Source organism: Nycticebus coucang, chromosome 23 (genome assembly GCF_027406575.1).
Source record: "Nycticebus coucang isolate mNycCou1 chromosome 23, mNycCou1.pri, whole genome shotgun sequence".
Taxonomy (NCBI): domain Eukaryota; kingdom Metazoa; phylum Chordata; class Mammalia; order Primates; family Lorisidae; genus Nycticebus; species Nycticebus coucang.
In genome coordinates, this window is record NC_069802.1 from 12,098,974 (window position 1) to 12,126,755 (window position 27,782).

The window sequence follows — 27,782 nt, forward strand, 5'->3', positions numbered from 1 at the left end:
AATATATCTTTGACCAGCAGGTGGTTGAATCCACAAATGTGGAACCCATGGATACAAAGGGTTGACTATACTATACTCTAAAGCAAACTCTAACATAGCAAAACAAAAAGTTATATATAATAAAATCAGCCTGGGCGAATATTTTATGAGGAGGACCCCCCAGGCAATTGAAGCAGCTTCAAAAATACACTACTGGGACCTGATCAAAGTAAAAAGCTTCTGCACAGCTAAGAACACAGTAAGTAAAGCAAGCAGACAGCCCTCAGAATGGGAGAAGATATTTGCAGGTTATGTCTCTGACAAAGGTTTAATAACCAGAATCCACAGAGAATTCCAACGTATAAGCAAGAAAAGAACAAGTGATCCCATCGCAGGCTGGGCAAGGGACTTGAAGAGAAACTTCTCTGAAGAAGACAGGCACACGGCCTACAGACATGAAAAAATGCTCATCATCCTTAATCATCAGAGAAATGCAAATCAAAACTACTTTGAGATATCATCTAGCTCCAGTAAGATTAGCCCATATCACAAAATCCCCAAACCAGAGATGTTGGCATGGATGTGGAGAAAAGGGAACACTTCTACACTGCTGGTGGCAATGCAAATTAATACATTCCTTTTGGAAAGATGTTTGGAGAACACTTAGAGATCTAAAATTAGACCTGCCATTCAGTCCTATAATTCCTCTACTAGGTTTATACCCAGAAGACCAAAAATCACATTATAACAAAGATATTTGTACCAGAACGTTTATTGCAGCCCAATTCATAATTGCTAAGTCCTGGAAAAAGCCCAAGTGCCCATCGATCCACCAATGGATTAATAAACTGTGGTATATGTACACCATGGAATATTATGCAGCCTTAAAGAAAGATGGAGACTTTACCTCTTTCATGTTTACATGGATGGAGCTGGAACATATTCTTCTTAGTAAAGTATCTCAAGAATAGAAGAAAAAGTATCCAATGTACTCAGCCCTACTATGAAACTAATTTATGGCTTTCATATGAAAGCTATAACCCAGTTATAACCTAAGAATATGGGGAAGGAGGGAGGATGGGCGGAGGGAGGGTGATTGGTGGGATCACACCTACGGTGCATCTTACAAGGGTACATGTGAAACCTCCTGGATGTAGACTGTAAATATCTCAACACAATAACTAAGAAAATGCCAGGAAGGCCGTGTTAACCAGTGTGATGAAAATGTGTCAAATGGTCTACAAAACCAGTGTATGGAACCTCATGATTGCATTAATGTACACAGCTATGATTTAATAATCAATTTAAAAAAGTTATAGCTAATAAACCAATAAAGGGGGTAAAACCGAATCGTAAAGAAAAAATACTAATAATAAGAAAGGCAACTAAAAAAGGAAAAGGGAACAAAGAACAGATGGAGCAAATAGACTATATGTAGAAAGATTATAGACTTCATCTGACCATATCAATAATTACATTAAAAATAAATTATCTAAACATCCCCAATTGAAAGGCAGGGATTGTTGGATTGGACCAATAAAGCAAGACCCAACAACTATGTGCTGCCTACAAAAATGTACTTATAAACATAAAGACACAAACAGTTTAAAAGAATGGAATAAGATATACCATGATAACACTAATCAGAAGAAATCTGGAGTAGTTATATTAATATCAAACAAGAAATTTTCAGAACAAAGAATAACAGGAATAAAGAAAGACATTTCATAGTGATGAAGAGGTTAACTGGTCAGGAAGACGTAACAATCCTAAACATTTATGTGCCTAATTAAAAAGGCTTCCCATATACAACTCAAGACAGACAAAACTGTAAGGAGAAATAGACAAATCCACAATTAGACTCAGAGATTTAAATACTTCTCTTCAATAACTGATTGAACAAGTTCACAGAAGATCAATAAGGATACTATGTATGGAAGATGAACAACATCACCAGTCAAATTGACCTAATTGACATTTCTAGAACACTCCACCCTAAAATAGCAGTATACAAATTTTCCCCCCTAAGTTTACAATGAACATTTATGAAGGTGGAGCAAATTCTGGGTCGGAAAACAATACACTCACAAGGATTCATACAAAGTATGTTATCTGACCACAATGGAATTAACTTCTAAGTTTAACAATAGAAATGTCTATAATAATAATCACTATGTGACTCACATGCACAGTAAATTTCACAAATCCCTCCCGTAGTAGACCAAGGCAGCAGTTCAGACTCACAGACGAAGGCCCTTCCATTGGAGTCAGGACTTTGGATGACCTGTCTCAACAACCACTCTGAGCAACATCTTTATGATGGGTTTATAATATCACACATCCTATATTCTAACCATAAAGGCGGCTAATTACCATTCCCTTCATAACAGCATAAGCCATTGCTATAAACAGCAAAATAGCTGCCAAGAATCAACCACCACTACCAACAGCCCATGTGCAAGGGAAGCGAAAAGTCACTACTGCCCAGACCTTCCCTGACTGTCCCACCGTGTCATGACTCTCCATAACCTTCCAGACAAGACCCTGGGCAAGCCGTCAGCTCCTGGTCACTCTCCAAAGGCACAAAGGCAGGATGAGGGTGGTGGAGGCATGGGATGGGGTGCATGGGGAGAGCCCAGGTTTGGAAGCAGTCGGGGCCAGCAGGGGAAGAGCAGTGTGAAATGTCAAGGGCATCGTGTCACCCCACCCGACCCTGCTTTCTGCCCCTGCTGGTGCCCACCCAGCTGATCAGTTACTCCGTCTCTGCGTTGGTTGTTCCCAATCTCAGACTTATGCCTGACGCCTGTCTCCCACACCTAGTCATGTCCATTGATGAATCCTGCTGATTCCGCCTGCAAAACTTAGCCAGAACCTGACTGCTCTCACGGCCTCCACTGAGCCTTTCTCCAGGCCACTGTCACCTGCATCTGCACAGGCTAAGCATCTGTCAACCAGCCTCGCTGCTTCCAGCCTTGCCCCCTCCCATCCATTCTCAACAGCAGCTGGGCTCACCCTGGAAGGGTGGACCATGCCACCACGCTGCTCAGAACCACACTTGCGGTTGAAGTCGATGTGCTTTGAGTTCCCTGCAGGTGTTTAACATAAAACCACGCAAGCAAACACACAAAGAAACTAACAAAGAAACAAAACCCAGGACGGTGTGCATAAGAAACTGGTACACATCTCTCCATTCAAGGGATCCTCAGAAGTATGGATGGTGGCACACACGTCACCAGCTACGCCCCATGTCCCTTTTAGGAAGGCCCAATATCAGATTTCCTGCTTTATGCTTTAGGATTAATTTGCTCAATTTACTGTGCTAACCAAAACATTCTTTAAAGGAACATGTAGATTAAAACAATCAACGAGTATACAATTTGCTGAAATTTTCGATGGTTTAAAAGAAAAAGAAAGCTTTCATCTGCCTTAGCAGTTAAACCAAAAGCAGAAGCAAAAGGACATTATAATGTGTCATCATGCTATTTTATGCAAATAATTATTGAGGAAGCTCATCTGTGTCTGATTTCTTTCCCATAGAACTAACAGGTACTTATGTTTATGAGTTTGTCTAGGTCAGTAGCTTTGCTCTGCATCATTCAAATAACTAAAATATGGGGGACTTTAATAAAACAATCTAATGAAGAAAACCACACAACTTTATGGCAACATTTTTATAATGTGTTTATAACGTGATACAACACATTGTTTATCACAATGCTGTGTCCTGCTAATTACTTGGTTACCATTGTTATTATGTAATTGCAATGAACAGTCAAAGGCTGCCAAGAATCAGTCTGCCAGCTTGATCATTACCATTTTTTACAGTATATATGGTATTTCAGAAATATATTCATTGACCTTTGGTTGTTTTTTAAAAGCAGCGTGGTAGACCAACTACTGTCCACTAACTAACTAGGCCTGAAGAGGAATTTAAACGAATATTAACAAACCTTATTATAATGCTCTTATGAAGAGATTCTGCTGGCTGACGATACTGGTCCCTGATTGCAAGCAATTGAAATAAAATACAAGACTTCATAGATTTTAACTTAACTTTTGAAAGATGTAGATATTTTCCCTAAATTGCACAAAAGCAGCTATCCTTCTCAGAGGGCTGTGATTTCCTCCTACAAACTGCAAATGAAAAGAAATCACGCCTCTGTAATTCACTGAAGAAGATGATTTGTAGCTCATTACACTTACTTCTCTTCTGATTATATTTGACGTAATTAACAACACCATCTCTGCATATTTTGCACCTAAATTGTAAAATAAAGCAGAACAGAATTGCTCTTATTTTTACATTTTCTGAGAAATAAACCCTTTGTGGGATTTCTAGAAGAATCAAATCAGAATTCCGTGGAAGAACTTTGTACACAATGATGAATCATACTCATCTAAACCAGAATTAGCAATCCACCAATCATGCCAAGCAGTGTAAAAGGTGTGAGACCAAAATAAGAAACCCATCCTAACCCAGGAGGAATCATAGTCCAGGAGGAAAAAATAAAACATTACAATACGGAAGGTTGATAGAACAGCAGTACAAGAATGGGGGGAGGAAATTAACACAACTTACATGACTGAGTAACCAGATGAATGGTAAAAGCTCACATTCACACAGCAGCTAACGTTTGGTATCTCTGTTCTAAATGCTCCTCATATATTAGGCAAGGCGCAGGGGCTCACACCTGTAATCTTAGCACTCTGGGAGGTCGAGACAGGTAGATCGCTTGAGTTCAGGAGTTCAAGACAAGCCTGAGCAATAGCGAGACCCTGTCTGTATTAAAAATAGAAAAAAACTAGTTGGATGCTGTGGCAGGTGCCTGCAGTCCCAGCTACTTGGGAGGCTAAGGAAGGAGGATTGTGTGAATCCAGGCCTTTGAGGTCGCTGTGAGCTAGGCTGATGCCATGACATTATAGCCTGGGCAACAAAGTGAGACTCTGTCTCAAAAAAAAAAAAAAAATGCTGGCCACAAAATGTATTTAATCCTCATAACAACTTTATGGTGTTTGATTATTATTTCCAGGTCGAAGTCAAAGAAATCTGAGCACAGGAAGGTTAAGTAACTTGCCCAAGGGCACAAAACTAGTAAATAGCAGAGCCTGGATGTAACTTTAGGCAGTGTGACTGCAGAATAGATGCTCTTAAGAAGCATTCTATGAAACATTTGTGAAAAATAAGACCGGCGAGTTGAAGGATAAACTCTGTCTGCCTAAGAAAGGCCTGGGGGCGAGGGGACTGACATTTGAGTTAGTCCAATAAGATGAGAAGAGAGATTCCCCAGAAGAGGGAAATGAGCAGAGCTGCCTTCTTTGAGCAAAGACTAAAAGTTCTAAGGGCTGAGTACAGAGGGTCAGCAGGTGGAGAAGGAGACTGGGATGGGAGATGAGCTGCCGGAATTGCCATGGCCAAGACGGTGAAGGACCTTTGTGGCTGGACTTTATGGGCTGGACTTGAACCCGGAACAAAAGAGACACCCCAGAAGATGGGAGCAAGAGGAGCGACGCCTTAGCAATCATACCCTCATATTCACCCAATCTCTACTCCCAAAGAGGTTGTTCCAGAAGGACATTTTGTTAGTTGCTCCTAATTACAGCCCTGTGACTCTCTCACCCCTACGTATAGACAGTGACCTCCCTCCTCCCAGCCCCACACAGGTCCCTCAACGTACCACATCTACATCTATCTTTTCGTCTTTTCCTGCCAGCTCAACACGAAGAAATGTATTTTCTCTTTCCTGACCGGGTTCCTCTCCCTTCCGCCTTATCAGGGTTCTGGATCTGATCCCTTCCCAAACCTTAGTCCTGTTTCTCTAAACCTTCCCCTTCTGTCCAAAGCATTTTTCATGTCTCTGCTGGGAGCATAATGAGTTCCATCTTTTCCTAAAAACCCTAATTCAGTCCAGCCCTTCAACCATCACCCTTCCTTATCCTTCCTGTCACAGCCCAAACTTCCTATGTGAGTATCCAGTCCCATTGCCTTGTCATCATAGCTCAGCCACCTGCAAGTCATCCTCCCTAATAATTCTTAACCTACAGCTCCACCAGTGTAAGGTAAATCATCTTAATGAATTTGCACCAGCCCTCTACTTCCCTAATTAAGACATGGTAATAGGAATGGATTCCAAAAATTTGCATAAAGAATAAATGAATTAATGTCTATAAAACCCTTATTGCCTTGCCTGACCCATAGTCAGAGCCCTGTACATTTCACTATCATTATGAGCAACAGTAAGAAAATTGCCACAGAGCTCATTCTTGGCTCCTCTCTTGAGTCCTTTGGCAGTTCTTTCCTACTTGACCTCTCTCATTTGATCTTCAAGTCTCAGCAGCATGACAGTCGCCGTCTGGCTCCTTTGGGGATCACCTTTCCCTCCCGGCTTCCCCATCACCAGACACTCCTGGTACCCTTCTCCCCCATTAAGTAAACACGCCTGTCTCCAACACCTAAGTTCAGCTTATACACACAACTCTCGTATTCTACAGGTGAGAAAAATAATGCTCTGAACATTGACTTGCCCAAGGTCGTGCAACCAGCTAGCAGTAAGGATCAAACCAGAATCAGCCCCACCGTCCCCCAGGCCAGGGCTCCCCTGCCCCACCCTGCTTCATTCCGAAGCCCAGCTCTGCTTCCTGTGCAGTTACGCTGCTACGCGTTCTTTAATTGCAATAGCTCTTTATATCTATTCCACCTGAGTTGGCAAAGAAACAGCACAGAAGTCCGGGCCTGAGGTTATTTAATCAACATTATCAGACTATAATTCCCTCCAGCACCGGCTCTGAGTGCTTAATAGTGAGGATAATAAAATGCAATCTGCAGAATCCATTTATATTTTCATCATGTCATCAGAAAACCAGAAGGCGCTGTTTATAGACACAGATTAACAGACTCTACCGAAAACAAAATCTAATTAAAAATACAGCCAATGTTCAGAAGCACCCTGGGAGTAGTAAACCCTCTGATCCAGCCATCATATGATCTACATGCAGAAAATGGGTCAGTCCAGGGACGTGTGAGTGGGCTTAGCAAAACTGTGTGCATACCCTCAAGCTGTCTGTGCCTTAGAAAGAGGCAGAACAGAAGGTGCAAAGACATTCAACGCTCAAAATGAGCTCACGCCACAATATAGCTTTAGCAACTAACTTGAGAGTAGAGAGAAAGAGCAGTCCAGCAGCAATATGGGCTAGTGGAGTGCTTGTGGGCTAAGGGTGTGTCTCCACTTCAAGCGGCAGAGATGTGTTATTTTTACCTGGGTATCATGTTGCTCCTTAAATAAATGTTTTAGCTCTGGTTAATTTTGGCATATCAGTCTATGTAACTGTCATCTAGTCCTCAGCACAGTGAAGTAGAACGTCTTTGAATGAGGCAAATCTGGGTTCCCATTCCAGGTCTGCACGTAGGAGTTAAGTGACGCTGGACAAACCATGTCATTTCCCTGAGCCTCCCACTTGGTCTTCCAAAAACGGCTTTAGACGCCTATTTGACCATCGTGTCAGAGGTTAGACATTATGGCTAGAAGCCATCTGCTAGGACATTTAGGACCCATGGAGTTTGTGAAAATGGTAATTCTATTATCATTTGTTCAAGCTTCATATTGAAGGAGAAAAAGAAATCCCCAACTAGAGTGCACACATCTAGGGAGTTGCCATTTTTGTTCAGAAATGTTACTCGAGAGTTTGTGAGTACCGGGCACAGTATCGCACAGGGAAGCCCAGGGGATAATCTCCTGTCTGGGTTAAATGAGACCATGAAGAAGCAACTGTGAAAATCCAGAAACTGACACATTTTATACAAAAACCAGACTTCAAAAAGTTGATGTCAGGAAGAAAAGGCCATTCTAAGTAAGAGACTTAAGTGACACAATGACCAATTGCAGTGTAGACTCCTTAATGAGATCCTAGTTTAAAAGAGCCTTTAGAGATAATATTTGGGGCACTTTGGGGGAAATCTAGACATATACTGGTCATTATTATCACCGGTCATCGCTGTTCACTCTATTAAGAGTGAGAATGGCGCCGGGCGCGGTGGCTCACACCTGTAATCCCAGCACTGTGGGAGGCTGAGGAGGGAGAATCGCTTGAGCTCAGGAGTTCAAGACTCGCCTGAGTGACAGTGAGACCCTGACTCATGGAAAAACCCAGCCGGGCGCCGTGGCGAGTGCCTGTATTCCCAGCGGCTTCCGAGGCTGAGGCAGCGGGGTGCCCGCAGCCCGAGTCTGAGGTTGTGGTGAGCTACCACGCCCACTGCACTCTGCTCAGGGGCATAGGGTGGGACCCTGTCTCAACAAAAAAAAAAAAGAGTGAGAATGGCATGTTGGTGATCAGAAGAATGTTCTTATACTTGGAAAGTCACTAGTACAATGTTTAGAGGGAAAGGGGTCTGATAGCTGTAATTCCTTTTTAATGGCTGAGAAAATACCAGAGAGATGGGCATGCAGAAGCAAATATGTTTGCTAATTGGAAAAATGTTAAGGGTGAAGGGCTCAACTACAACTTGAACTTTACCTAACAAACGCAACCTAATCATTTCTACCCTCGTATTAATCTGAAATAAATAAACAAGGAAAGAAATAAAGTGAGCTCATACAGAAAATGTTAACAATTGTTGAAATTAGATGGTAGGTCAGTAGGGTTCTTTGGACCCATCCTTCTTCCCTTCCCCTTCCTTCCCTCCCTTCTATCCACCCATCCTTCTTCCCTTCTCCCTTCCTTCCTTATTTTGAAGGTTTTTAAACATTCATAATAAAGTGCCATTTGGGAGCTACAGCTAAAAAAATTCAACAACCCAGGGAAAGAACTCAGGTCAACAACCTGTCCAGTGCCTCCCCATCAATTTCTAGGGGTATTTTTTCATATTTATTTTCACCAATGACAGTCATGTGCCAGTTTGCTGTCAGTGACTACACTTACGCTCAGCCCCCTCTCTCACCTGCTTACCACACAGAAATGGCACTTGCCAGCCATGAAATCAGCATGACATTGGCACTGAGTATGGGAAGGAAGGGGGGTCGAGCCCCTTGGTTTCCTGATTTCAGGCAAAGAACTAGCACTCGAGCCTCTGCCAAGTACACACAGTCCTGTAACAGTCACAGAGCTGTCTGAAGAAATGATCGATTTCACTGTTTGATATTCTGATAACCAGATAATTTTTAGCTACGAATCCAAAGTAACCACAAAACAGTTGTATGTCTCCTATTCTTGGCATGAGTAAGGCATCAAAGTCAAGTTAGGAAACTACTTGAATTCACCCAAACAACTTATTAGATCACCAATGAAAACAAAACATAGCGAAATGCTCAGTATAAAAATAGAACAATTGCATTTTAAGCAGCCTATCCTTTAAAAAGGAGAATAGACATGGGTAACACAACAATACAGAAGGACGTGACGGGCATAGTGAGGAGAGCGACTTCAGGAAGGCGAGAAGGGGCAGCTGGGAGTGGGCACGGCTGTGCTTCGGCAGGGGCAAGATTCTGTTTCCTGGACTGGCTTGTCATTACAACACTGTTCCCCTTAAATAATTAACTAATCTATGTGTCTGTTCAATGTCGTTTTCCATACTCGGGTTCTATTTTAGAATTCAAAAGTTTTTAACGGAGACTGGGACTATATAAGCTAACCTCCATGGTGGCTCAATCTCATTTTTTTCCCCCTCTCTCATAAGAAACTAAAGATATTTTCCATTTGGTTTTACCCAGAAAAGACTTTGTAATGAGAGACACCACTTTTAAAAGGCGTTTAGTTCAAATATAATAACTATGTCTCCGTCTAGTAACAGTTCTCAAGTCTACGTTGAAGCTGGTGGCTGCGGTCCACATGTGCCTCTCACACGGTATGTTCTAAAATGAACAATTGAATGCTGGACAAAGAAGCCGATGTACTGTTGGGTTTGGGGAAATAAGAAGCATGCCATCTTCCAGCCATCTTCTGGAGAGTTTGTCAATTCATGGCTCTAGGTGGGCACCTGGCTGGGAATGAGCCTGGTGCCCTCGCCCCGCCTTCTATCAGTGGCTCTTTCTTTTGTTAGAATCACTCTGTTGTCTGGTAAAACCTAGTCGGGATTAGCAAAAGTCAAAACAACCGGGTTCTGGCCACAGTTTTGCTAATAAGCAAGGGCTTCCAGAAAATTCTTTCATTCTGTAAGTCTGAGATTCCTCTGAACAAATCTACAGGCTCTTCTGAACCTTCTCCCACTCTAGCCTCTCCTCTTGAAATGATGGTGATAACAATAATCTTCCACTGAACCTTAATCTACTCATTGACTCCTCAGGGCCTGGTGTAATAGTCACAGCTCCCAGGTTGTAACCTGAACAAGAGCAGCTAGATGAGGAGACGGATGGGGGCTAACACCCAGCGGAGCTCCCTTGGCCAGACCATGCAAACTCTTTGAAGGAGGCGTCTTGTTTTCCTAATTCACAGAAAGCCGCCGTCTGAACTCAATCCCCCGGAGTCCACCCCAGGGAGATGTCTTTTTCAAATTCACACAAAATTGCTCAGTGGGCTATCAGAATCCCAACATAAGTATTATTATTATCCCTGCTTTCCAGATGAAGCAACTGGAGTGCAGACTGTTAAGTAATTTGTCCAATTTCCCGGAGGCAGCAGGTAGCAAAGCCACAAAGCTGGGCCACATGGCTCCCAACCAGTGCGCTATGCCTCCTAAATATGTCTGTGTCACCACTGACCCCCTCTCTTGTCAGTGAGTTGCAAAGAAACTTCCCAGTACCTGGGCCACCTTTCACTCGCTTCAATGTGCCTTTCCCTCAAAAGGTGGACTAAGAAAATAAACCCCTCAAAGCAGAAAAATATCAACATGTCTCCACGCATATCATCAAGTCACTCAACACCATGTGGGGGAAATCATTAAACAATTAAAAAAAAATCACAAGTACCCAAAGAATCCAACTTAAAATAATCCTGTATACACCTTGATCCCCTCTGGAATGAAAAATAAATATCACTTCATGGAAGGTAGAAGGGAATACAAGATGCCTCACTTAAGACCACTAGGAATTTCTGCAACAAAATATTTCTATACTTATCTTCCTCTGGTTCATTAAGTTTACAAATAATATATTATATGATGGCAGGAAATCTGTCTTTTGGCTGGTGTATGATGAAGACAGTGGAGTAAGCCCAGCCTGCTACAATGCCTCTGGTCCCCAGGCCTCCCTGACACCAGGGTGGTGCTGCCCCGCAGTGAAGCAACAGCCACCTTGGCCTCCATGGGAGTGAATGTTGCAAAGGCTCTGTATCTGGGTTTTCTCAACTCCACCTCCACAATCAGTGAGGAGGAGTCTTGTCTCCAGGGTATGAAAAGAACTACAAGGAAACCATGCAGCATTGGACTACCCCAGTGAAATGAAGGGAAAGAAGGCAAGATTATTCTTTATAAACCTAATAGGTGGGGCCAATGTTTAACTTAGCCAACCAACCAACCAACCAGTGATGGGACCTTGTGCCCACCCATCATCTTAAAACTTCATTAACCAAAAGTCTAGGGAGAAGAAGGCAAGGATAAAGACTTAAAAGGCAATCAAGTATTATTATAACACTCACTACAGGTGTCCCAAAAGGCAACCCTAAAATTCCAATAGAGAAAATGGGAAATTGTAGCTAAATGTACCTTTATGGATGAAATATTTATTACAAATTTTTACAAAACATTTGCAAAATATTCTCTACCTGTTGGCCACCTCCTTATAAAATTTTGTAATGAATATTTTATGTATTTAGCTACAGTGTCTCATTTTCCCTATGTGTGGGGAATTCGGGGGCCCCGTTTGGGATACGCCATATTGTTCTAAGAGGTCCTTGATTGCATTTTAGAAATTCTCTATAATCTAGTCATCCTGAGAAATGGCCTAGAACCAATAGTGCTCTGCTAAGTGCTTAACAAGCAGGGAATAGGGCAATCCCTTATGCACAGTGTTTGCCAGTCTCCACAGTGTCACTGTCCCCAGCATGGCTGAATACTGTTCAACCTGATGCCACTGAATGCCAAGCGGGGGAGCAACAGGCACAGCCCCTTCTCCACCATAAGAGCTGGCTCCAGAACCCTACTGCAAACTCGCAATCTGGAGTACTTATTCTAGGACTAATAGTTAGCTTACATGCAGTGTTCCAACTGTTGTGTGACAATTTTTTGAATATCTATGACATTTTGAATGTCTTTGACATTATCCAATAATGATTAGAAACAAAGCATGTAACTATATAAACATTTAGATGCTTCTAAACTTGCATATACTCTCATTCATAAGCAGCCAACATCATATAGAAAGACACAACCAGGAGGATAATCCACGTGTATCACCCTTTCAGATGGCTGCTTCTGATTGCAGATGGGCAACAGAAGAAAGAGCAAACTCTCTACTGAATTCTGGAAAACTCTCTCTCTGCGCCTGGTTTATTTCACTCAGCATAATGTCCTCTGGGTTCATTCATGTTGTCAAAATGACAGAATGTCCCGGGTTTGTTTTTTCTTTTCTCTTACAGCTGAATAGTACTCCACTGTGTGTATATACATTCTCTGATACATTGACCTGTTGATGGACACCAGTTGTTTCCGTGTCTTAGCTATTGTGAATGGTGCTGCAATAAACATGGGAATACAGACATCTCTTTGACATACTGATTCAATTCCTTTGGGTATATACCCAGTAGTGAGATTACTGGATCATTTGGTGAGTCTATTTTTTAGTTTTTTGAGGAACCTCCATACTGTTCTCCAAAATAGCTATACTAATTTACAACACCACCCTTGGTTCAGTGTCGGTAGCACAATGGTTATGGTGCCAGCCACATACACCAAGGCTGGTGAGTTTGAGCCCCACCCAGGCCTGCTAAACAATAATGACAACTGCAACAAAAAATAGCCTGGTGTTATGGTGGGCACCTGTAGTCCCAGCTACTTGGGAGACTGAGGCAAGAGAATCACTTCAGCCCAAGAGTTTGAGGTTGCTGTGAGCTGGGATGCCATGGCACTCTACCGAGGGCGACATAGTGAGACTTTGTCTCAAAAAGAAAAGAAAATAGCACCAATGGTGTACAAGGGTTCCCTTTTTGCCACATCCTCACCAACGTTCATCTTTTGCCTTTTTGAAACAGCCAATCTAACAGGTGAGGTAATTGCTCACTGTGGCTTTAATTTGCATTTCTCTGAAGACTAGAGATGTTGAGCGCTTTTTCATATATTCATTGGCCGTTTATATGTCTCCTTTTGAGAAATGTCTGTTCAAATCCGTTTTCCACTTTTTAATTAGGGTTATTTGTTTTCTTATTATTGAGTAATTTGAGTTCCTTGTATATTTTGAATATTAGCCCCTTATTTATTTGATGTATGATTTGAAACTATTTTCTCCTAATATGTGAGTTGTCTTTTCATTCTATTAATTATTTCCATTGTGGTGCAGAAGCTTTTCAGTTTGATGCAATACCTTTTGTCTATTTTTGCTTTCATTGTCCATGACTTTGGGGTCAAATCCGAGAAGATACTGCCCAGACTAATGTAAGGGAGCGTTTCTCCTGTGTTGTCATCCAGCGTCTTACACAGTTATAGATCTGATGTTTAAGTATTTAATCCATTTTGAGTTTTGTTTTGTTTTTTTTTTTTTTGTGGTTTTTGGCCGGGGCTGGGTTTGAACCCGCAACCTCCGGCATATGGGACCAGCACCCTACTCCTTGAGCCACAGGAGCCGCCCCTAATCCATTTTGAGTTAATTTCTATTTGTGGGGTAATATAAAAATCCCTACACTGCTAGGGAGGTAAGATATACAACTAGCAAAACAGACCAGTTGCTGTTTTACTGCTGATTGGCATGGGGATCTGTTGTTTATAAAGCAGAGAAAAGTCTAATGCTGTTTCTGACAATCAACAGCTCTGTTCTTTCTGTAGTTTTGGGGTTTTTTGTTTTTGTTTTTGTTTTTGAGATAGTCTCACTATGTCACCCTCGGTAGTGTTGTGGCGTCACAGCTCACAGCAACCTCAAACTCTTGGGCTTAAGCGATTCTCTTGCCTCAGCCTCCCAAGTAGCTGGGACTACAGGGACCTGGTTATTTTTTTGTTGTATAGTTGTCATTGTTGTTTAGCAGGCCTGGGCGGGTGTATGTGGCCAGCGCCCTAGCTGCTGAGCTACAAGAGCCAAGCCTTTTCTCTAGTTTTTTAATTGCCGCCTGGGTCTCTTCAGCTTCATCCATTATGTGAAATGTTGGTAGTGATGGATTCTGGGTATGCCATGGCACTGGACAACAAACCCAAGAGAACACAAAGAAACAGATCCAGCATCTAAAGAACACGCGACAGGTAGCTCAGCTTTCTTTCCTCTGCCCGCTCTTGGTGTGGGCAGGCCCTTGAAAGATGCACACTCACAATGACATTCGTTGAGTTGTCATTTAAGGCATTGGGAGGACTTAGAATGCAAAGGCAGTACCTGTCCTTCACATTGTGTTCTTAGGGGGATCCAATTGTTATTAGGTAGAGATCAGCCTTTACATGTATTTGCTGGTCTATCCAGGAGGAAAAAAACTGCAGACCGCAGCATTTCCCAAAGTGCTTTCTGCAGTACCCTAGCTCCACGGGATGCTGAGAGATGCAATGTGGAAATACGACCATGGTCAAGGAGGTTTGGAGAATGCTGTGATTTGGGGTTTTTTGTTTTTTTTTGAGACAGAGTCTCACTATGTCACCCTCAGTAGAGTGCTGTGGCATCACAGCTCACAGCAACCTCAAACTCTCAGGCTTAAGCGATTCCCTTGCCTCAGCCTCCCAAGTAGCCGGGACTACAGGTGCCCGCCACAATGCCTGGCTATTTCGTTGTTGTTGTTGTTGTTGTTTTTAGCAGGCCTGGGCCAGGTTCGAAATTGCGAGCCCAGGTGTATGTGGCCGGCACTCTAACCACTGGGCTATGAGCACTGAGCCAGAACGCTGTGTTTTTTAAAAGTTTTTTTTTTTTATCACTTTGAGCATTTCCATAGTGCTGACAATATGCTAATGAGATCCTCCAGTGGGGGATTACGTGCTGTGTTTCCAAATCTGCCTAACCAAGACCCCCTTTCAAGGAAAGCATCTGGTGGGTGGGACCAGTGTTCTGTGTCAGTTGCATTAGGAAACTCTGGCTTTCTACAGTGTTGGCAAACTCCTGGTCGGAGGTGCTGACCAGGCCCCCCAGGATATTACTTGGCCTATGTACTGGCATACATAGTATTTTTTGAAAATATGAATAAGCTGCCAAAATTTAAAAATCAGAAGAGCTGGCTAGGTGTGGTGGCTCATGCCTGTAATCCTAGCACTCCAGGAGGCCGAGGCAGATGGATTTCTTGAGCTCAGGAATTCAAGACCAGCCTAAACAAGAGTGAGACTCTGTCTTTCCTAAAAATAGAAAAACTAGCATGGTGTTGTGGTGGGCACCTGCAGTCCCAGCTACTCTGGAGGCTGAGGCAAGAGAATCGCTTGAGCCCAAGAGTTTGAGGTTGCTGTGAGCTATCACGCCACAGTGATTGAGTGAGACTCTGTCTCCAAAAGTAAGTAAATAAATAAAGGGGAAAGTCTTCCAAAAAGTGGGCATGAGCTCAGATGGGCAGGAAGAAAGGAGGAATGTGTACAGAACTGAAAGATGCTCCAAGAAGAAGAACACATGGCTGGAACCAATAAGTCAGAAAATAGATCACAGTCTGCCTCCCAACACATGATACAAAACACACATGCTTGGCTTTTTAGTCTGAAATTTAGGTGAGGAACACAGTGGTCAGGAATTTTAACCATTAAGTAGCTTTTAGACACAAACAGGGTCAAATCCAGCCATTTGGCCATTAAATCCAATCTCTAGGATAATAAACACCAGCTATTTCTTAGATATATGACTAAGTAATTCCCAAAACAACTTCCATCAAATGCCAGGTGCAAAAGCAATTATAGCAAAGTCCTCCCCAGTGCCACAGACCTAGGGTAGCAGGGCCTCCAAGAGCCAGCAAACCAGTTCAAAAATAATTGTGGAACCTCAGAGAGCCTATTACTAAGAAGCAGAAATAGATTTTCGAGTGCTTGCTTTGAAATAGTTAAGTGTTGTTCCACCTAGCTCTGTCCCCCATCCTAGAACATTAATCAAAAACCAGTTCAGCATGAGTTAATTTCTAAAACAAAGCTTCACCGTGGCTGAAGTCACCATCCATCTCAGTTTAACTGTATCACAATGTGATGTGCCCAATAATAATAATAATAAAAGACAAATATTTGTATTTCTACAATTTCTGTTATTTTTCACCTAATGACTGTTTTAGGATTCTACTAACAAAACCCCAACCTCCTGATGAGTCTTTGGCTACATTTGTAAAAGAATGCCTCATGTTGGAAAGCCTGGCATCATCAGACACAAAAAAGATCACACTCCAAAATCCTGGGAGCTATCAGCACCTCCTTTCATACTACAAAGGAGAATTGTCTATTTCCTTCCAAGAAAGTCCTTTCCACCCAGACCTTTGCTCCTTTTCCTCCGCCTCCCATCTCCTCCCCGCTTCTTTGTAGCACGGCTGACCGAGCTGGAGGCTCTTCACTCATACTTCTTTCCATATGACTGTCTCAATGTTCAAATGTCTCCAACTGTCTAAAGCTGCAGCTCTACCTCCTTAGACTGCTGGTGAAGGAATCTGCTCCAGGAGTCCACGTCTCATGTGACATCCTCACACATAATTCATACCTCTTTGCACTTGTTCAAGCCGGTTGCTGTACCTGGGATGCCGTCACCTTTATTTACTTATTTCTAAATCCATAGTTGCAACTGAAGATACAAATACACTAAGATTTCCCTGAAGTACCCACGAGTCCTTCTAGCCCTTGGTAAACCAAATTTCCCTCTACTCATGATGCAGGTCCTATCTGTTGGACATGAAATAATACATGATTTATAATTAGAAGATCTGGGCTTAAATCTTACTTCTGCTACTAACTAGCTGTGTGATTTGGGGCAGATACAGCTGCACTGTAGCTCTTTCTTTGCCTATAAAATAGGGGAAATAGTAGCCCTGATCTTGTAGATAAAGAGTAAACGAGATCGTGTATATGAGAGTATATTGAAAACTCTAAGTGATCAAACAAACATAAGTTTGAAGATGTTATTGGCCTTGAATTTTCATTAATATTTGCATGTTTTGCTGCTGGGACTCTGAGTATATTTGTTCATGCAACACTTTTTTACTGAGCACATCATTTTATGTCTGATATTGTTCTACCCACGGGGGATGTGGTCTCTGAATTCATGGCCCAACCAGCAGACAAGGGAGTAGTAAGCAATAGAATATATAACATCCGTAGGGATAAGATCTATGAAGAAAAATAGAGCAGAGTAGAAAGCAGCAGAGAATGGAATGCTACTTAGGATATTTCAGATTAAAAGGGCTCCTCTGAGTAAGTGATAGGCAATCAGGGCGCTGAATGAAGCAGGGAAGTAATGCTCACTTCATTACAGGCAAGAAGAAATCCAAGTTCAAAGCCCAGAGGTGAGTACACATGTGGGGGGCCCAGGAAAGCAAAAGGCACATGGGACTGGAATGGGGCTGACACATGTGGCAGTGGGAACAGCCAAGAGCAGGACAGTAGCGAGTAGTCTACGTATGGGCCACAAGGCCTTGGAAACTTATTCTCAGTGCTGTTCAAAACCACTGAAAAGAGAGTTTTGAGCAAGGAATGATGTGGTCTAATGGTGTTTTTAAAACTTACTCTGTCCATTGTATGAAGAATTGACATGGGGAGAGGTGGGGGGAAGATCAAAGACAGAAAGGCCAGTGAGGACACAACTGTGTGAGTAAGAGGAGAAAGATAATGACTGGCTCAGGATCAGTGGCAGCTGAGGGTAAGGAGACGTGGGCAGGTCCCAGGTTTCTACTGAGGTTAGAGACTAAAAGAGTTGCTGGTTGACTGACCCAGTGGGAGACACCAGTGAAGAAGAGCCACTATGGATGTGGTCTGAGACCAGCAGATGAAACCCGCAAGGACTGAGCAACCCTGGGGACCGTGGGCAAGGAAGTCAAGGAAATCAGGGAGGCCCAGCCAGGGAAAACAGGAAGGAATGGCCGAAGAGTGAGGAGGCCAACAAGGAGAAGAGGGTATCCTAGAAGCTGGAGGAGAAAACGTGAGGACAGAGAAGGAGTGATTAATGGTCCAGGGAAGTTGAGAGATTGAGTAGGGTAAGAACAGGGAATTCTCTTCGGATGGGGGTCAGTAAAAGGCACGAGTGACCTTGACATGAGCAATGTCTATATAATGATGGAGACCAGGGTACCCTGGAGTGGATAAAAGAGGATGAGTACACTCAAGTCTTTGAATGAGAGGAGACAAAGCTGGAGAGGGATGTGAAGTTCGAGGGCACACAATGAAGGAAGGACCTAGTAGAGAAAGAGAGGCCAAGGCCAGCTGTGCTGGCTCATGCTTATAATCCTACCACTTTGGGAGGCTGAGGTGGGAGGAATGCTTGAGGCCAAGAGCTGGAGACCAACCTGAGCAACATAGTCAGATCCTGCCTCTAAGAAAAAAATAGAAAAATTAGCTGAGTGTGGTGGCAGATTTCAGCAGTCCCAGCTACTCGGGAGGCTGAGGCAGGAGGATCACTTGAGCTCAGGAGTTGGAGGCTGCTGTGAGCTGTGATGATGCCACTGTACTGTAGCCCAGGCAGCAAAGCAGGACCCTATCTCAAAAATAAATACATACATAAAAGTTGTCGACAACACAGGAAAGAGAGGAAGGACAATGCGTGAGTAAAGAGCAAATCTCTGAACAGGCGAGAGGCTGTAAATCACAAGGGCAAGGTCTGGCCTTGGACGTGAGCAGAGAGAAGGAAAGGAAGAAGGCAGTGGAGCTGGGCACAGAGGCAGGGCAGAAGAGAAACTTGACGGTGGGATGATGAGTTCTCTTCAAATTGCTTTTCGAAGTTATCAGTCAAGAATGAGAAAAGAAGAACAGCGTTGGAGATTTGAGGAGAGAAGAAGGTGAAGAGCGGGCGTAGGGCACTGACAGGCGGCCGTGGCTAAGTAGGGGCCGCCTATTTCACGTTCCGTTCCTCCTCCTCTGCCCTCAGATTTCCTTCAAGGACCTTTACTGCTTTGCAGTTGTCATCCGTGAACACAAAAGCCTGGCGCTGTACTTAAAGATGAGCTTGAGTGCTTTAAAAAGAGAAACAAAGAAGCTCAAACCCTGACAGCCAGGAGATTTTTCTGAAAGTTGGGCAAAACCAGCAATAATACAATCCTAGAAATGGATGTTGAAACGAAAAGGAAAGCTTCCTAAAGTACGTCCCGCTGGCCGTGCCTCGGGAAAATGCCTTCAGCCGCCAGCAGGCCCAGCGGCCACACTCAGAGTCCCCCTTCCTTTCTCATTTTGACAAGTACATGGGAGTCAGTGATGAGTGGGACATTCCAGAGAAGGAACCCTTGAAAGACTCTGGACGTCTACTACTGACCGAAAGAGGGAGGCAGAAAATAGACCAGCACAGGGTGACTTTGAGTTGCAACCAGATTGGAATATGCCGGAGGAATTTAAGGATCTTATTTTTTCCTGAAGAAAGAGCAAGGCCAACAGAGGCGGAGGAGTGTCCGCCACCCAGAGGTGCTTGGCTTTTTTTCAATAGTGAGGTTGGTGGTTTAGAAATATTAGGGTCTAGGACGGTGCCCATAGCTCAGTGGGTAGGGTGCTGGCCACATACAACAAGGTTGGCAAGTTTGAACCTGGCCCAGGCCAGCTAAAACAACAATGACAACCGCAACAACAACCAAAAAAAAAAAAAAAAATAGCCAGGTGTTGTGGTGGGCAACTGTAGTCCCAGCTACTTGGGAGGCTGAGGCAAGAGAATGGGTTACATCCAAGAGTTTGACGTTGCTGTGAGCTGTGACGCCACAGCACTCTACCCAGGGTGACAGATTGAGACTGTGTCGCCAAAAAAAAAAAAGAAAGAAATATTAGGGTCCAGCTACCAGGAAGTACAGCTTCCCAACTTTCTACCTCATAAAAGAGATTATGATCTTCAGCCCCAATGGATGTAAAGATGACCGTTAGCCCTCAACATCTGTGGGGCTCACAAATGTCATGGTTATAGCTGCCCATCAGTCTGCTGTTGAGGGGAGACACGATGACAAGCTCTCTGCTGAGTCTTTGGAGTAAAGGGTTTGAAAAATCACCAGCATAAATGTCTTGTCTTTGTTTCCTAGGGTGATATGACAGTTTTCCAGCTTCTTAAAAAATAAGAGTCTCGGGCGGCTCCTGTGGCTCAAAGGAGTAGGGCGCTGGCCCCATATGCCGGAGGTGGCGAGTTCAAACCCAGCCCCGGCCAAAAACAGAAAAAAAAAAAAAAAAAGAGTCTCCCCATCAGTGAGCTTTACAAACATTCCCAAAAGACCTGATCAAACTAAAAAGCTTCTGCACAGCCAAGAAAACAGTAAGTAAAGCAAGCAGACAGCCCTCAGAATGGGAGAAGATATTTGCAGGTTATGTCTCTGACAAAGGTTTAATAACCAGAATCCACAGAGAATTCAAACGTATAAGTAAGAAAAGAACAAATGGGGCGGTGCCTGTGGCTCAGCGGGTAGGGCAGTGGCCCCATATGCCGAGGGTGGTGGGTTCAAACCCGGCCCTGGCCAAACTGCAACAACAAAATAGCCGGGCGTTGTGGTGGGCGCCTGTAGCCCCAGCTGCTCGGGAGGCTGAGGCAAGAGAATCGCTTAAGCCCAGGAGTTGGAGGTTGCTGTGAGCTGTGTGAGGCCACAGCACTCTACCAAGGGCCATAAAGTGAGACTCTGTCTCTACAAAAAAAAAAAAAAGAAAAGAACAAATGATCCCATCGCAGGCTGGGCAAGGGACTTGAAGAGTAACTTCTCTGAAGAAGACAGGCGCATGGCCTACAGACATATGAAAAAATGTTCATCATCCTTAATCATCAGAGAAATGCAAATCAAAACTACTTTGAGATATCATCTAACTCCAGTAAGATTAGCCCATATTACAAAATCCCAAAACCAGAGATGTTGGTGTGGATGTGGAGAAAAGGGAACACTTCTACACTGCTGGTGGGAATGCAAATTAATGCATTCCTTTTGGAAAGATGTTTGGAGAACACAAAGATTTAAAAATAGATCTGCCATTCAATCCTATAATTCCTCTACTAGGTATATACTCAGAAGACCAAAAATCACATTACAACAAAGATATTTGTACCAGAATGTTTATTACAGCCCAATTCATAATTGCTAAGTCATGGAAAAAGCCCAAATGCCCATCGATCCATGAATGGATTAATAAACTGTGGTACATGTATACCATGGAATATTATGCAGCCTTAAAGAAAGATGGAGACTTTACCTCTTTCATGTTTACATGGATGGAGCTGGAACATATTCTTCTTAGTAAAGTATCTCAAGAATGGAAGAAAAAGTATCCAATGTACTTGGCCCTACTATGAAACTAATTTATGGCTTTCATATGAAAGCTATAACCCAGTTACAACCTAAGAATATGGAGAAGGTGGGGGGGGGGTGAGGATGGGCAGAAGGAGGGTGATTGGTGGGATTACACCTGCCGTGCATCTTACAAGGGTACATGTGAAACTTAGTAAATGTAGAATATAAATGTCTTAACATAATAACTAAGAAAATGCCAGGAAGGCTATGTTAACCAGTGTGATGAAAATATGTCACATGGTCTATAAAACCAGTGTACAGTGCCCCATGATCGCATTAATGTACACAGCTATGATTTAATAAAAAAAATAAAAATGAAAAACAAACATTCCCAAAAAACAAAAGTCTGGAGTTAGACATCTGAGCTGCTACCCACAAACCATGCTGGTCAAGTAACAGACACCAGGGAACAGACAGGTAGGCAGGACTCCCAGAGAAGACTGGAGTGTGCTCACCAACTCTGGTCTCATCTGAATGAGAGGAAAACAGGTACCTGACAACAAGGGCTACAAGCCCTACCCACGTCTCTTGAAGCTAATTTATAAGTCTTTAGATTTCAGAATGGCAAAATGATAACATATATGTACTATCTTCTATGTAACAACTCCCAAAGTCCTGGGAAAGCACTCCGTAATCAAACACGATTTTTTATCTGAGACAGAGTCTCTCTCTGTTGTCCTCCGTAGAGAACTGTGGCGTCATAGCTCACACCATCCTCAAACTCCTGGATCAAGAGATCCTCTTTACTCAGCCTCCCGAGCAGCTGAGACTACATGTGTGTGCCACACACTAGCTAATTTTTTTCTATTTTTAGTAAAGATGGGTCTCACTCTTCCTTAGGCTGGTCTCAAACTTCTGAGCTCAAGCGATCCACCCACCTCAATTTAATTGCTGCAAGATGGGACCTGCATATTGATTTTATTATTATTATTATTATTATTATTATTATTTTGAGACAGAGTCTCTTTTTTTTTTTTTTTGAGACAGAGTCTCAAAAAGCTACTTGGGAAGCTGAGGCAAGAGGCACGCCAGGATGGAGGAGATGCCACTCAAAACCACTCACTCTGTTGCTCAGGCTAGAGTGCTGTGGTGTCATCATAGCTCACAGCAAGCTCAAACTCTTAGGCTCAAGTGATCCTCCTGCCTCAGCCTCCCAAGTAGCTGGGACTACAGGATCCAGCCACAATGCCTAGCTAATTTTCTTTCTATTTTTGATAGAAATGAGGTCTCACTCTTGCTCAGGATACTCTTGAATTCCTGAACTGAGCTCAAGCAATCCTCCTGCTTCAGCCTCCCAAGAGTGCTAGGATTATAGCTGTGAGCCACCATGCCCAACTGACAGTTTTTAATACTTCAAAGGTAATTGAAGGTGCAGCCCGGGTGAAAAACCACTGATCTCGAGTAGAGGATAGCAAAGGTGTTTTGTGAAGGGCCGGACAATAAATCTTTCAGGCTTTGCAAGACAGATACTATCACTGTTTCAACTGATCAACTCCGCTGTTGTGGTGTGAAAACAGATAAAGGCGATGTATAAATGAAAGGGTATGACTGTGCTCCAATTAAACTTTATTTGTAAAAATAGGCAGTTGGCCAGTTTGCTGACCACCAGTCATAAGGAAAGAAGGCTTCAAATTGTCTAAGTGAATAGAAGATTATTGCTTGGACCTTGGAAAGAGAATCATGAACTCAGAGAGGAGCAGGGTTGATATAAAACATGAATTTTGGAGTTAAAACAAAAACTATTGGGAGGAAAAATTGCTGATCCAGTTCTCCATGTGACAAATGGGAACACAGCAACCAAAGAAGTGGGTTGTCATTTTGTGTCTCAGATAAAACTTCTTTAAAAGTAAGAGCAACCCGTGGTGGGAAACAGGAGCAGAATACACACAGAATGGGTGGCGCTTGTGGCTCAAGGAGTAGGGCGTCGGTCCCGTATGCCGGAGGTGGTGGGTTCAAACCCAGCCCCGGTCAAAAACCACAAACACACACACAAAAAAAGAATACACACAGAACAGGAATTGCGAAGCCCACTTCAGGAGTAGCAGGAAGGCATGCCAGGATGGAGGAGATGCTACTCAGGACCTGAGCTCTCAGGGCTCAGGACCAACCTTTGAAGAGCATCTTTGGCGAAGGACATTTTGAACCTCACTGCTGTGCTGTCGGCAAGGACTCAACAATCACCACCAAGTCTTGGCTGGGAAGAATGAACATTGTTAAAATGTTTATACTTCCCAAAGTAATCTAAAGATTTAAAGTAATACCCATTAAAATGCCAACATCATACTTTGAAGAACTGGAAAAAATAATTCTTCATTTTGTATGGAACAAGAAAAAGCCTTATATAGCCAAGGCAATTCTTAGTAATAGAAACTAAGCCAGAGGCATCTCTCTACCAGAATTCAGGTTATATTCCAAGTCCACAGTGATCAAAACAGCATGGTATTGGCACAAAAATAGAGACATAGACATATGGAACAGAACAGATCTGATCTTCAAGAAACCAAATAAAAACATACACTGTGGAAAAGAATCCCTATTCAATAAATGGTGCTGGAAGAACTGGATAACCACATGTAAAAGACTGAAACTGGAACCTCCCCTTTCACCATTTACAAAAATTAACTCGAGATGGATAAACAGATTAAGATATGAAATTATAAAAATCCTAGAAGAAAGCATGGGAAACATTCTTGAGAATGTTGGTCTGGAGAAAAGATTTTTATGAAGAACACTGGCAATTGCAACAACAAAAATAAACAAACGGAACTTAAGCTGAAAAGCTTCTGCACAGCTAAGGACACAATAATTAAAATAAATAGGCCTTCAGAATGGGAAAAGATATTAGCATGTTATGAACATGACAAAGGGTTGATAGCTACAATCTACAGGGAACTCGAATCAACAAAAAAAGAACAAAGAGACATGAATAGAACCTTCTCTGAAGAAGACAGATGAATGACTGACAAATATATGAAAAAAAAGGGCGGCACCTGTGGTTCAGTGAGTAGGGTGCTGGCCCCATATACCGAGGGTGGCGGGTTCAAAACCAGTCCCGGCCAAATTACAACAAAAAAATAGCTGGGCGTCGTGACGGGCGCCTGTAATCCCAGCTACTCGGGAGGCCGAGGCAAGAGAATCGCCTAAGCCCAAGGATTTGGAGGTTGCTGTGAGCTGTGACAGCACAGCAATCTACCAAGGTTAGTAAATGAAACTCTGTCTCAAAAAAAAAAAAAAAATATATATATATATATATATATGAAAAAAAGTTAGCTGAGTGTGGTGGCACACACCTATAGTTCTAGCTATTCAGGAGGCTGAGGCAGGAGGATCACTGAAACCCAGGATTTGAGGTTGCAGTGAGCTATGATGATGCCACCGCACTCTAGCCCACATGACAAAGGGAAAGTCTGTCTCAAAAAAAAAAAGTTAAATTAAAGAAAATAAACTCCTGGGTACAGGACACAACTACAACAGGGACTCTACCTAACAAATGCAAACATTGTCACCTAATTGTCTGTACCCTCACATTAATCAGAAATTTAAAAATGTATATGTAACAATAAAAAAATAATAAAATAACAAAAATAGCCGCTGAAAAAAATGGAAAAAATTAAAAATAAAGGAAAGATACAATGGCGAAGAAAATGGGGCCATAAGACAGATGTTAAATGATCACCCACAAATATAAAATCACAGACTATGGTTGAGTTCCAGAAAGGAAAAACATAAACATTAGAATGAAGAGACTTGAAAGATGAGCAGAAGGGAAGGAAGTAGAAAGAGAGAGGAGCCTTGTGGGAGAAGGAAATAGCGTGTGCTCAGCCCAGGGGAGGGAGGGCAGGCAGTAAGTGTGAGGGACCGGGGAGGGACACTAGAGCAGGAGCTCAGAGGACAAGGCAGGCAGAGCCCCAGACCCGGCTAGAGACACGGGCAGGACAAGGACACAGGCTTGCGGGGCATTAAAGAAATGTCAGCTGGACCAGAATCACTAGGAAGCCAGCCATGGAATGACTTCAAGCAGACTTGGGGAAGAGGGTGACAAGATCAGATCTGTGTTTCAAAAAGATCCCACTATAGGTCCCATTTGTTTATTTTTGTTATTGTTGCACTTGCCACGTAAGTCTTCATAAAATCTTTCCCCAGGCTGATATCTTCAAGAGTTTTCCCCACACTTTCTTTGAGGATTTTTATTGTTTCATGTCTTAGGTTTAAATCTTTCATCCCTCTTGAATAAATTTTTGTAAGTGGTGAGAGGTGCAGGTCCAATTTCAGTCTTTTACATGCAATTATCCAGTTCTTCCAGCACCATTTCTTTGAATAGAGATTCTTTTCCCCAGTGTATGTCCTTGTTTGGTTTATCAAATATCAGGTGTCCATAAGATGTTAGTTTTATCTCATAGTTTTCTATTCAGTTCCAAATGTTAACGTCTCCTTTTTTGTGCCAATGCCATGCTGTTTTTATCACTATGGCTTTGTTGTATAGCCTAAAGTCTGGTAGGGAGATACCCCCAGCTTTGTTTTTATTATGAAGAATTGCCTTGGCTATATGTCATCCCTAATCATCAGAGAAATGCAAATCAAAACTACCCTGACATATCACCTAATCCCTGAGAATGGCCCACATCACAAAGTCTCAAAGCGTGGATGTGGAGAGAAGGGAATACTTTTACACTGCTGGTGGCTTACTTTACACTTCAAACTTATGCAAAATTTTTGGAAGGAAGTATGGAGAATTCTCAAAGAACTTAAACGAGACCTCCCATTTGATACTGCAATCCCATTACTGGGCATCTACCCAGAAGAAAAAAAAAAATCCTTTTATCATAAGGACACTTGCACTAGACTGTTCATTGCAGCTCAATTTACAATTGCCAAAATGTGGAAACAACCTAAATGCCCACCAACCCAGGAAAGGATTAACATATGTGGTATATGTATACCATGGAACACTATTCAGCCACTAAAAATATGGAGACTTTATATCTTTTGTATTAATCTGGGTGGAAGTGGAACACGTTCTTCTTAGTAAAGCATCACAAGAACGGAGAAGCAAGAATCCAGCGTACTCAATCCTAACATGAAAGCAGTAGATGAGCTAATATGGGGGGAGGGAGGAGAGGGAATGAGAGAGGGGGGAGGGGGAGGCCCATGGGAGTCATGGTGCATGGCACACCTCTTAAGGGCAGGACACAATTATAAGAGGGACTTTATCTAACAAATGCAATCAATGTGACCTAATTCTTTGTACCCTCAATGAATCCCAAACAATAAAAAAAAAAAAAAAGATGTGAATGCAAAAAAAAAAAAAAAAAAAAAGAAATCCCACTATAAAGAAAAAGGGTAGGAGGCCGATGCAAAGAAACCATGGGATGTGTTTTCATGGTAGACCCTCTACCTGGAAACAATGTCACGATTGTCAATTAATATTTAAATACTCATGTTTTGTATTCTTTTTTTTAAATTAAATCATAGCTGTGTACATTAATGCAATCATGGGGCACCATATACTGGTTTTACAGACCATTTGACATATTTTCATCACACTGGTTAACATAGCCTTCCTGGCATTTTCTTAGTTATTGTGTTAAGACATTTAAATTCTACATTTACTAAGTTTCACATGTACTCTTGTAAGATGCACCGCAGGTGTAAACCCACCAATCACCCTCCCTCTGCCCATCCTCCCCCCTCCCTCTCCCCCTTCCCCATATTCTTAGGTTATAACTGGGTTATAGCTTTCATACGAAAGCCATAAATTAGTTTCATAGTAGGGCCGAGTACATTGGATACTTTTTCTTCTATTCTTGAGATACTTTACTAAGAAGAATATGTTCCAGCTCCATCCATGTAAACATGAAAGAGGTAAAGTCTCCATCTTTCTTTAAGGCTGCATAATATTCCATGGTGTTACATATACCACAATTTATTAATCCATTCGTGGATCGATGGGCACTTGGGCTTTTTCCATGACTTAGCAATTATGAATTGGGCTGCAATAAACATTCTGGTACAAATATCTTTGTTGTAATGTGATTTTTGGTCTTCTGGGTATATACCTAGTAGAGGAATTATAGGATTGAATGGCATATCTATTTTTAGATCTCTAAGTGTTCTCCAAACATCTTTCCAAAAGGAATGTATTAATTTGCATTGTCACCAGCAGTGTAGAAGTGTTCCCTTTTCTCCAGATCCATGTTCTGTATTCTAAATACTTATTACACATTCACTGGCAAAGAGGAAAAAAACATGAAACTATTCTTATTCTCTCCTGTTCTGAGCCCTAAACATAGCTAAGATGGATTCTTCTATTGGCTATGACTGATCCATAAATGTGGGTGTGCCATAAATGTGGGTGTACCATG

At 42.5% G+C, this 27,782-nt stretch overlaps 1 protein-coding gene across 12 annotated transcripts in view; it reads right to left on the reverse strand.

Moving 5' to 3' along the window:
- LIMCH1 (LIM and calponin homology domains 1) overlaps positions 1 to 27,782 on the reverse strand; it is a 356,706-nt gene that overhangs the window by 213,710 nt on the left and 115,214 nt on the right. The gene's annotated exons all lie outside the window — the stretch shown is intronic.